The sequence below is a fragment of the Triticum dicoccoides genome, chromosome 6B (assembly GCF_002162155.2).
Source record: "Triticum dicoccoides isolate Atlit2015 ecotype Zavitan chromosome 6B, WEW_v2.0, whole genome shotgun sequence".
Taxonomy (NCBI): Eukaryota; Viridiplantae; Streptophyta; class Magnoliopsida; order Poales; family Poaceae; genus Triticum; species Triticum dicoccoides.
In genome coordinates this window covers 713,688,498-713,700,785 of record NC_041391.1, presented here as the reverse complement: position 1 = coordinate 713,700,785, position 12,288 = coordinate 713,688,498, and the positions used below count along the sequence as shown (strand labels likewise).

Genomic DNA, 12,288 nt, shown 5'->3' with positions numbered 1-12,288 from the left:
GCTTGTTTTTCAAAGTCGCGTTGTGGATGAACTCGCACACGTAGTATCCACAAAAATCATTCCCTTGTTCCTGCCACAAGCACTTTACGATAAATAGAGGTCAATCAAACTGATAATGAAGCATTATAAATGGCATTGATGCGTGCAACTAGCTAGCTAGTAGTACTTACTTTCGGGTATATATATCGCAGCTCCTTCGGCAGTCCCGGAGCTTTTGCGGTGAACTGTTTCCAAACCCTGCAAGACAAAGAAAATAATTATTATTACTTGAGATATCAGGAAATGAACAAAAAGTTGCCGATATGGTGCGATAATGATCGATTGAACTTACTTGTTGAGCAATTCAGTCATGTCCGCATAGGTTTCGGGATCTTTCCGTCTCGAGTCTAAGACGGTTACTAGTCCCCGCTCAAGCTTAATCTCCAGAAGAACATAGTGGTACCTGCGCACGCATGCATAACTCATCAATTACATTACTATAACCTCGCTCGAGTAATAAGGGAAACCAAATATGCACACGACAGTAACACTCATTTTCCATTGTAAGGAAAGAGTATGGTATCTTTGTTTTGATTTTTGATCAACGATCGTAGCAAGTTGTCCTCGGCCTCTTTGACGTCCTTTTTAACCAGAAATTCATCTATGATATTTGTGTTAATGAACCCAATATCATAAATTTCTTGTTTTTTGCACTCGACGATCTTCAATCTGCATAATATATTGAGGATAATTAATTATAAATACATGCAATGAAAGAGCCGTGCTATATATAGAGAGACTTAATGACAAAAATAGTACTTACAGACAGTAGCAAAAGACCATTTGTTTATCGAGGGCCTTTTGATTGAAGAACGCGAAGAACTCATCAAATGGAACAGTCAACAGATCAGTTGCAACGAGGTCGTGCTCCTCTTTAATATTCAGATACAAAGCATTCGTCCCCCAGACTCTCTGCAGGTTTTCATGTACCAATTATGGAATCTTTGCATCATTGTTGTCAGAGATTTTTCATCTTTGACGAGAGGCTTCCCGTACTCGTATCTGTGTTCGTCCACCTCCAAGAAATCAGGAAATTGATCGTCAGGCAGGTAATCTGCAAGATTGCCATAACCGGCCACCGTCCCCGGAGCATTAGACACATTGAGCGGGGGGCACGATTGCTGTGCTTGTTCGCCGAGCTGGGCAATTTTTTCCCCTCTACTCGTTCTTTTAACCTTTTATCACTAACAGTACTTCCCGACCGCTGGGCTTCGAGATATGTCTGTTCAGTAATGCGCTGATAGTTGGTTCTTGGCGGAGACTTTGGTGGTTTCCTCATTGCATCGATAGTGCGCTTTGCTTTCACCGGATCTACCTTCTCTTCCGGAGGTGGATGTCTCTTTGCTTTCACCCCTTCAAAGAACTCCTTCACATGGGTCCGCACAATCGTATCGTTTTCCTCCTCGGTCCTCTCGTACGGTAACTTCTCTAGAGGCTTGAGAGGTGGACCATATATGTATTGCCTCCCGCCTCTAGTTGTGCCGCTAGACGCCGGAGCAGACGGAGCGGCTGCGGCGTCTGTCTTCTTTCGTGCTTGATTACGAGGCGGAGGAGAAGGAGTACGACACACCGGAGCAGCCGGGGCGGCGGTGGGTCTCTTCCGCCCTTGCTGGCGAGGCTGAGAAGGAGGAGGCTGCTGGCTGCTCGGGAGCGCCGGCGCAGGCGGAGAAGGAGGCGGAGTGCCGCCACGCGCCGGAGAAGGATGCGGAGTGCCGCCACGCGTGCCCTGATCGTCACTCGCCGAAGGAGGAGGCGGTGGAGGAGGCGGAGTGCCCTGACTCGCCGGAGGAGGAGGAGGAGGCGGAGGCGTCCAGTTCGGAAGGTTGATGAGCTCCTTCCGCCATGGGCATGGAGTCTTCAGAGCAGAACCCAGCCTAGTCTCCCCTTCACCGGTAGGGTGCTCAAGCAGGAGGTCCTCAAATCCCTCCGTTATTTCATCCACCATCACCCTAGCATATCCTTCTGGAATCGGCCGGCAGTGAAAAGTTGCGCCTTTTTCAGTAGGATAAACAGAGCCAACAGCCGCCTTGACCTTCAAATTCATCCATCGCATCATTCGGTGGCAATTTTGAGTCCCCGTGATAGCATCCACAGGATAGCTGGCAGGAGCCGTCAAGACATGCTCCGGTTGAAGCAGCTCCGTGGAAGCCACGCTGCTTCTCCGCTGAGATGGCGGGGTAGCTTCGGGGGAAGCTTCGGTAGGTCGTTTGCTGCAATCTGCTGCTTCTCGTTCCTCTAGCCCCATTACCCTTTCGTGCAGCGCCTGCAGTTGGCCCTGCTCCAGTTTCTTCCTCCTCTCGTGGGTTTTGTAACCCCCTGCGTCCGGAAAACCAACCTTCCACAGAATGGAGCCTGGCGTGCCTCGTGTCCGTCCAGGGTGCTCAGGATTCCCGAGGGCCATTGTGAGCTCGTCCTTCTCCCTGTCTGGTACGAACGTCCCTTTCTGCGCTGCATTGATATAGTGTCGAAGGTTCTTGACTGGTATTTCCAGTTGCTCGTCCGTCCAACAGCACCTCCCTGATACAGGGTCCAAGGTTCCGCCAGCCCCGAAGAACCAAGTCCGGCAACGGTCTGGCCATCTCATTGTCTCTGGTTCGATCCCTTTTTCAAGCAGATCATTCTCAGCCTTGGACCACTTAGGCTGGGCTTGCAGGTAGCCACCTGACCCCATGCGATGGTGAAGCTTCTTCTTCACAGCATTTTGCTTGTTTGTCACCGACATCTTCTTACTCTTTTCCGATGTCTTGTGGGCCACAAATGCGGGCCAGTGATCTTTGATCTTCTCATATTTGCCGATGAATTCTGGTGTCTTTTTTTGTCGACAAACTTGTTCAGCTCTTTCCTCCACCTCCTGAATAGGGTTGCCATCTTCTTAAGAGCACAAGACTTGATTAATTGCTCTTTAACTGGCTTCTCCGGATCCTCCTCTGGCGGTAGGGTGAAATTTGCCTTCAGCTGAGTCCAAAGATCTTCTTTCTGCATATCATTGACATAAGACACCTCAGGGTCATCCTTAGGCTTATACCATTGCTGGATGCTGATCGGGATCTTGTCCCTAACAAGAACCCCGCACTGAAAAGAAAATGTGTTCTTTGTCCGGATGGGTTCAATCGGTTCGCCGTCGGGCGCGATTTCTCTGATCTCAAACCTTTCATCCGAGCTCAACTTTTTCTTCGGGCCTCGTCTCCTGACCGAAGTTGTGCTCGATCCGGAGGGCTAGAAATTAAAAGGAAGAAAGACGAGAGTAATTAATATGTGTACATATACCAAAACAATGGATGCATCAATTAACTAGTCAGCACAGGCTTAACTAATATATATATATACCTGGCCGGACTCGGTTCGGTCACCGGAGCAGTCAGCACGGTCTCCTTCTTGTACCTCCATCGTGTCAGCGGAGCCATCACGAACATAGCCCTCTTCTTGTACCGGCATTAATGGGCCGAAGCCATCATGAACATAGCCCTCTTCTTCACCCAGTCCTTCCTGACGAACGACGTCGATGAAAAATGACGCAATGACATCAGTTCCTTCTGCGATTATCTCCCCCAACATCTCTTCTGTTGCTTCGTCTCGATAGTTCTCCATAGTTTCTGCAAATATTTACAACATGTCAATTATTATTCAAACATGCATGGTACAGATGGATATATATTAGTGGCAAACGTAGAACTAGCTAGCTAATCACAATAAGGAATCATGTTAATTAGTGGCCTCGATGCTGCTTCTCTAGGGTTTAGGGTGGCCTCGACACAATGATTCAAGGGTTTGGGGTGGCCTCGACGACAACGCTCTTTTAACTTGGTAAATTTGGGTGGCCTCAAGAGAGTTTGTCGGGTAGGGGCGCAGCGGGAGGGGGTAGAGACCAACATCGTTTTTTCTCTAGGGTTTGGGTGTCCTCGAGAGTTTTGGTCGAGCGAGAGGGCCGAGGGGGGGTATATCGACGATGACAGAGGAGAAGATCGAAGAAAAAAAGAAGAAAAAAAGAGGAGAAGAAGAGAGGAATAGAGGAGAAGAAGAAAAAAATAGAAAATATTCTATTTTTTCTTCTTCTCCTCTATTCCTTTCTTCTTCTCCTCTTCTTTTTCTTCTTTTTCCTCTTCTTATTTTACTTTTTCCTCTACACTAAACTAAAATGCACTAACCTAAAACCTAATACTAACAACCTAAATAAAAAATTAATACATATATTAAAACATATATAAACAAAAAATGCTTCAAGGTTTTGGGGTGGCCCCGACGACAACGCTTCAAGGGTTTGGGGTGGCCTCGACGACAACACTCTTTTAACTTGGTAAATTTGGGTGGCCTCAAGAGATTTTGTCGGGTAGGGCGCAGCGGGAGGGGGTATAGACCAACATCGTTTTTTCTCTAGGATTTGGGTGTCCTCGAGAGTTTTTGTCGAGCGAGAGGGCCGAGGGGGGGTATATCGACGACGACAGAGGAGAAGATCAAAGAAAAAAAGAAGAAAAAGAAGAGGAGAAGAAGAAAGGAATAGAGGAGAAGAAGAAAAACTTCTCCTCTATTCCTTTCTTCTTCTCCTCTTCTTTTTCTTCTTTTTTCCTCTTCTTATTTTACTTTTTCCTCTACACTAAACTAAAATGCACTAACCTAAAACCTAATACTAATTAACAACCTAAATAAAAAATTAATACATATATTAAAAAACATACATAAACAAAAAAATGTTATGAACATTATATTTAGGTTGTTAGTATATACACGTACATAAACATACATATATACACATATACACAAAAAAATACACATATATACACATACAAACACATATATACACATATATACACATATACACAAAAAAATTGCATATATACACATATACGAAAAAAATGCAGGGCAGGGGCGGCGACGCGGCGGCCGCGCAGGACAGGGGCGGCGGCGCGGCGGCCGTGCAGGGCAGGGGCGGCGGGAGCGAGGCAGGTGCTCACAGGGGGGTGGCGGGGCACGGCGGGCGGCATTGGGGTGCGGGGAGCGGCGCCAGCGTCGGGGCAGATGGCGTCGAGGGCGGCGGGGATGGCAAAGTTGAGCAGCTTGACGGCGTCGGAGGCGGCAACGACGGTGAGGTGGACCAACCTGACGGCGTCGGAGGCGGCAGCGACGACGAGGTGGAGCAGCCTGACGGCTCGGCGGTGACGGCGACGAGGCAGATCGAGCAGCGGGCGTCGGGCGGAGAAGAAAGGGATGGATTTTGGAGAAACAGCTAAGTGCTAGTTATATATGAAGAGAATTGGTCCCGGTTCGTGAAACCAACCGGGACCAATGCCCCCTTTAGTCCTGGTTAGTGCCACCAGCCGGGACCAAAGGCCTCTTTTCAGCAGCCCAAAGGGTGGGAAGCGGCGGCCTTTGGTCCCGGTTGGTGCCACCAACCGGGACTAAAGGGTGGGCATTGGTCCCGGTTGGTGCCACGAACCGGGACCAATGCTCCCCTTTAGTCCCGGTTGGTGCCTCCAACCGGGACCACTGGTCGTGTGCTGGCACGGTGCGACACGAAAGTTTAGTCCCACCTCGCTAGCTGAGAGGGGCGCGCAGTGGTTTATAAGCCCCACTGCCGCACCCCTCTCGAGCTCCTCTCCACTTCAGGCTTAATGGCCTACTTACTACTGCTTTGCCTGATGGGCCTACTAGGCCACCTGCGGGCCTGAATCCTGGCCCATGGTGGGTTTCTAGTCGTATTCAGGCTATGGGGGCCCAGTAGGAGGCACTTTTTATTTATTTATTTATTGTTGCTATTTTTATTTTTTTCCCAGATTTTTTGTTTTGTTTTCCGCATTATTTATTTTCTTTTGTTTTTTTGCTTTATTTTTTAATTCTTTTTGCTTTTAGTTTTAGAAAAATTATAAACTTTTTGTTAGTGCCATTAGTTCTCAAATTTGAAAACACTTTTTTTGTTTTTTTGTTTTGTTTCGTGCTTTATTTATTTTATTTTGTTTCTACTTACAACAAAATACTTATTGTTGCTATTTTTATTTTTTTCCCAGATTTTTTGTTTTGTTTTCTGCATTATTTATTTTCTTTTGTTTTTTGCTTTATTTTTTAATTCTTTTTTGCTTTTAGTTTTAGAAAAATTATAAACTTTCTGTTAGTGCCATTAGTTTTCAAATTTGAATACACTTTTTTGTTTTCTTTTTGCTTTATTTATTTTATTTTGTTTCTACTTACAACAAAATACCTATTGTTGCTATTTTATTTTATTTTCCAGTTTTTTGTTTTGTTTTCTGCATTATTTATTTTCTTTTGTTTCCTGCATTAAAGCATTTCAAATGAACTTTGAAAAAGTTGAAAGTTGAAAGTTGGCATGGTGTCACGAGGGCCGAACCATAAGACATTAAAGCATTTCAAATGAACTCTCAAAAATTTGAAAATTGAAAGTTGGCATGGTATCATAATTTCGTCTGTTACAAAGTTGGCATCGTATCATCATAATAGTTGCGGGAGAAAGTCTTCACTTTTTCTTCGCTTGTGTCATTTGCTTATTGCGCCGTAACCATGGATAATCTTCATCGTTTATCAGGATGCTGGGGTCAGCCTTGACTTTGAAGGGAGGAATTTCATGAAACTTTTCATAATCTTCAGACATGTCTGTCTTGCCCTCCACTCCCACGATGTCCCTTTTTCCTGAAAGAACTATGTGGCGCTTTGGCTCATCGTATGATGTATTCGCTTCCTTATCTTTTCTTTTTCTCGGTCTGGTAGACATGTGCTTCACATAGATAACCTGTGCCACATCATTGGCTAGGATGAATGATTCGTCAGTGTACCCTCGATTTTTCAGATCCACTGTTGTCATTCCGTACTGTGGGTCTACCTATACCCCACCTCCTGACAGATTGACCCATTTGCACTTAAACAAAGGGGCCTTCAAATCATGTCCGTAGTCAAGTTCCCATATGTCCACTATATAACCATAATATGTGTCCTTTCCCCTCTCGGTTGTTGCATCAAAGCGGACACCGCTGTTTTGGTTGGTGCTCTTTTTATCTTGGTCAATCGTGTAAAATGTATTCCCATTTATCTCGTATCCTTTCCAAATTGTAACAGTCGAAGATGGTCCCCTGGACAACAAGTACAGATCATCACAAAAAGTGTTGTCACCTCTAGACGTGCTTCCAACCAACTGCTGAAAGTCCTGATGTGTTCACATGTAATCCAGTCGTCGCACAGCTCCGGGTGTTTGGAGCGCAGACTGTTCTTGTGTTCATCGACATACGGGGTCACCAAGGTAGAGTTCTGTAGAACTGTGTAGCATGCTTGAGACCAAGAATATGTGTCCCTGCATATTATTGAGTCCCTTCCAAGCGTGCCTTTTCCAGTCAGTCTCCCCTCATACCGCGATTGAGGGAGACCTATCTTCTTAAGGCCAGGAATGAAGTCAACAGAAAACCCAATGACATCCTCTGTTTGATGGCCCATGGAGATGCTTCCTTCTGGCCTAGCACGGTTACAGATATATTTCTTTAAGACTCCCATGAACCTCTCAAAGGGGTACATATTGTGTAGAAATACGGGCCCCAGAATGACAATCTCGTCAACTAGATGAACTAGGACGTGCGTCATGATATTGAAGAAGGATGGTGGGAACACCAGCTCGAAACTGACAAGACATTGCACCACATCACTGAAGGAAATATGCCCTAGAGGCAATAATAAAGTTATTATTTATTTCCTTATATCATGATAAATGTTTATTATTCATGCTAGAATTGTATTAACCGGAAACATAATACATGTGTGAATACATAGACAAACATAGTGTCACTAGTATGCCTCTACTTGACTAGCCCGTTTATCAAAGATGGTTATGTTTCCTAGCCATGGACAAAAGAGTTGTCATTTGATTAACGAGATCACATCATTGGGAGAATGATGTGATTGACTTGACCCATTATGTTAGCTTAGCACTTGATCGTTTAGTATGTTGCTACTGCTTTCTTCATGACTTATACATGTTCCTATGACTATGAAATTATGCAACTCCCGTTTACCGGAGGAACACTTTGTGTGCTACCAAACGTCACAACGTAACTTGGTGATTATAAAGGAGCTCTACAGGTGTCTCCGAAGGTACATGTTGGGTTGGCGTATTTCGAGATTAGGATTTGTCACTCCGATTGTCGGAGAGGTATCTCTGGGCCCACTCGGTAATGCACATCACTATAAGCCTTGCAAGCATTGCAACTAATGAGTTAGTTGGAGGATGATGTATTACGGAACGAGTAAAGAGACTTGCCGGTAACGAGATTGAACTAGGTATTGAGATACCGACGATCGAATCTCGGGCAAGTAACATACCGATGACAAAGGGAACAACGCATGTTGTTATGCGGTTTGACCGATAAAGATCTTCGTAGAATATGTGGGAGCCAATATGAGCATCCAGGTTCCGCTATTGGTTATTGACCAGAGACGTGTCTCGGTCATGTCTACATTGTTCTCGAACCCGTAGGGTCCGCACGCTTAAGGTTTCGATGACAGTTATATTATGAGTTTGAGTTTTGATGTACCGAAGGAGTTCGGAGTCCCGGATGAGATCGGGGACATGATGAGGAGTCTCGAAATGGTCGAGACGTAAAGATCGATATATTGGACGACTATATTCGGACTTCGGAAAGGTTGCGAGTGATTCGGGTATTTTTCGGAGTACCGGAGAGTTACGGGAATTCGCCGGGGAGTATATGGGCCTTATTGGGCCATACGGGAATAGAGGAGAGAGGCCAAAAGGAAGGAGGCCTGCGCCCCCCCTCTGGTCCGAATTGGACAAGGGGCGCAGCCCCCTTTTCCTTATTCCTCTCCCCCTCTTTCCCCTTCTCCTACTCCAACAAGGAAGGAGGGAGTCCTACTCCCGGTGAGAGTAGGACTCCCCTTGGCGCGCCCCCTTCTAGGCCGGCGCCCCCTTCCCCCTTGCTCCTTTATATACGGGGGCAAGGGGAACCTCTAGGATAACAACAATTGATCCCTTAGATTTTTTAGCCGTGTGCGGTGCCCCCCTCCACCATAGTCCACCTCGATAATATCGTAGTGGTGCTTAGGCGAAGCCCTGTGACGGTAGAACATCAAGATCGTCACCACGCTGTCGTGCTGACAGAACTCTCCCTCGACACTCGGCTGGATTGAAGTTCGAGGGACGTCATCGAGCTGAACGTGTGCTAGAACTCGGAGGTGCCGTAGTTTCAGTGCTTGATCAGTCGGGCTGTGAAGACGTACGACTACATCAACCGCGTTGTGCTAACGCTTCCGCTTTCGGTCTACAAGGGTACGTGGACACACTCTCCCCTCTCGTTGCTATGCATCACCATGATCTTGCGTGTGCGTAGGAATTTTTTTGAAATTACTACGTTCCCCAACAGTGGCATTCGAGCCTAGGTTTTATGCGTAGATGTTATATGCACGAGTAGAACACAAGTGAGTCGTGGGCAATACAAGTCATACTGCTTACCAGCATGTCATACTTTGGTTCAGCGGTATTGTTGGATGAAGCGGCCCGGACCGACATTATGCGTACGCTTACGCGAGACTGGTTTTACCGCCGTGCTTTGCACACAGGTGACTAGCGGGTGTCTGTTTCTCCAACTTTAGTTGAACCGAGTGTGGCTACGCCCGGTCCTTGAGAAGGTTAAAACAACACTAACTTGACGAACTATCATTGTGGTTTTGATGCGTAGGTAAGAACGGTTCTTGCTCAGCCCGTAGCAGCCACGTAATATTTGCAACAACAAAGTAGAGGACGTCTAACTTGTTTTTGCAGGGCATGTTGTGATGTGATATGGTCAAGACGTGATGCTATATTTTATTGTATGAGATGATCATGTTTTGTAACTGAAGTTATCGGCAACTGGCAGGAGCCATATGGTTGTCGCTTTATTGTATGAAATGTAAACGCCCTGTAATTGCTTTACTTTATCACTAAGCGGTAGCGATAGTCGTAGAAGCAATAGATGGCGTAACGACAACGATGCTACGATGGAGATCAAGGTGTCGCGCCGGTGACGATGGTGATCACGACGGTGCTTCGGAGATGGAGATCACAAGCACAAGATGATGATGGCCATATCATATCACTTATATTGATTGCATATGATGTTTATCTTTAATACATCTTATTTTGCTTAGTTCGACGGTAGCTTTATAAGATGATCTCTCACTAAATTATCAAGAAGTGTTCTCCCTGAGTATGCACCGTTGCGAAAGTTCTTCGTGCTGAGACACCACGTGATGATCGGGTGTGATAGGCTCTACGTTCAAATACAACGGGTGCAAAACAGTTGCGCACGCGGAATACTCAGGTTAAACTTGACGAGCCTAGCATATAACAGATATGGCCTCGGAACACGGAGACCGAAAGGTCGAGCGTGAATCATATAGTAGATATGATCAACATATTGATGTTCACCGTTGAAACTACTCCATCTCACGTGATGATCGGACATGGTGTAGTTGATATGGATCACGTAATCACTTAGAGGATTAGAGGGATGTCTATCTAAGTGGGAGTTCTTAAGTAATATGATTAATTAAACTTAAATTTATCATGAACTTAGTCCTGGTAGTATTTTGCAAATTATGTTGTAGATCAATAGCTTGCGTTGTTGCTTTCATATGTTTATTTTGATATGTTCCTAGAGAAAATTGTGTTGAAAGATGTTAGTAGCAATGATGCAGATTGGATCCGTGATCTGAGGTTTATCCTCATTGCTGCACAGAAGAATTATGTCCTTAATGCACCGCTAGGTGACAGACCTATTGCAGGAGCAGATGCAGACGTTATGAACGTTTGGCTAGCTCAATATGATGACTACTTGATAGTTTAGTGCACCATGCTTAACGGCTTATAATCAGGACTTCAAAGACGTTTTGAACGTCATGGACCATATGCGATGTTCCAGAAGTTGAAGTTAATATTTTAAGCAAATACCCGAGTTGAGAGATATGAAGTCTCCAACAAGTTCTATGGCTAAAAGATGGAGGAGAATCGCTCAACTAGTGAGCACGTGCTCAGATTGTCTGGGTACTACAATCGCTTGAATCAAGTGGGAGTTAATCTTCCAGATAAAATAGTGATTGACAGAGTTCTCTAGTCACCATCACCAAGTTAGTAGAACTTTGTGATGAACTATAGTATGCAAGGGATGATGAAAACGATTCCCGAGCTCTTCATGATGTTGAAATCAACGAAGGTAGAAATCAAGAAAGAGCATCAAGTGTTGATGGTTGACAAGATCACTAGTTTCAAGAAAAGGGCAAAGGGAAAGAAAGGGGAACTTCAAGTAGAATGACAAGCAAGTTGTCACTCCCACGAAGAAGCCCAAGGCTAAACCAAAGCCTGAAACTGAGTGCTTACACTGCAAAGGAAATGGTCACTGGAAACGGAAATACCCTGAATATTTGGTGGATAAGAAGGATGGCAGAGTGAACAAGGGTATATTTGATATACAAATTATTGATGTGTACCTTACTAGTGTTTATAGTAGCCCCTGAGTATTTGATACTTGTTCGGTTGCTAAAAATTAGTGACTCGAAACAGGAGTTACAGAATAAACAGAGACTAGTTGAGGGTGAAGTGACGATGAGTGTTGGAAGTAGTTCCAAGATTGATATGATCATCATCGCACACTCCCTATACTTTCGGGATTAGTGTTAAACCTAAATAAATGTTATTTGGCGTTTGTGTTGAGCGTGAATATGATTTGATCATGTTTATTGCAATACGGTTATTCATTTAAAATCAGAGAATAATTGTTGTTCTGTTTGCATGAATAAAACCTTCAAATGGTCATACACCCAATGAAAATAGTTTGTTGGATCTCGATCGTAGTGATACACATATTCATAATATTGATGCCAAAAGATGCAAAGTTAATAATGATAGTGCAACTTATTTGTGGCACTACCGTTTGGGTCATATCGGTGTAAAGCGCATGAAGAAACTCCATAAAGATGGATTTTTGGAATCACTTGGTTATGAATCATTTGATGCTTGCGAACCGTGCCTTTTGGGCAAGATGACTAAAACTCCGTTCTCCGGAACAATGGAACGAGCTACTGACTTATTGGAAATAATACATACCGATGTATGCGATCCGATGAGTGTTAAGGCTTGCGGCGTGTATCATTATTTTCTGACCTTCACAGATGATTTGAGCAGATATGGGTATATCTACTTGATGAAACATAAGTATGAAACATTTGAAAAGTTCAAACAATTTCAGAGTGAAGTGGAAAAACATCGTAACA

At 44.8% G+C, this 12,288-nt stretch overlaps 1 pseudogene; it reads right to left on the bottom strand.

Moving 5' to 3' along the window:
* Window positions 1-644: 644 nt before the first annotated feature.
* On the bottom strand, window positions 645-3,627 carry LOC119325220 (annotated as a pseudogene).
* Window positions 3,628-12,288: the final 8,661 nt, after the last annotated feature.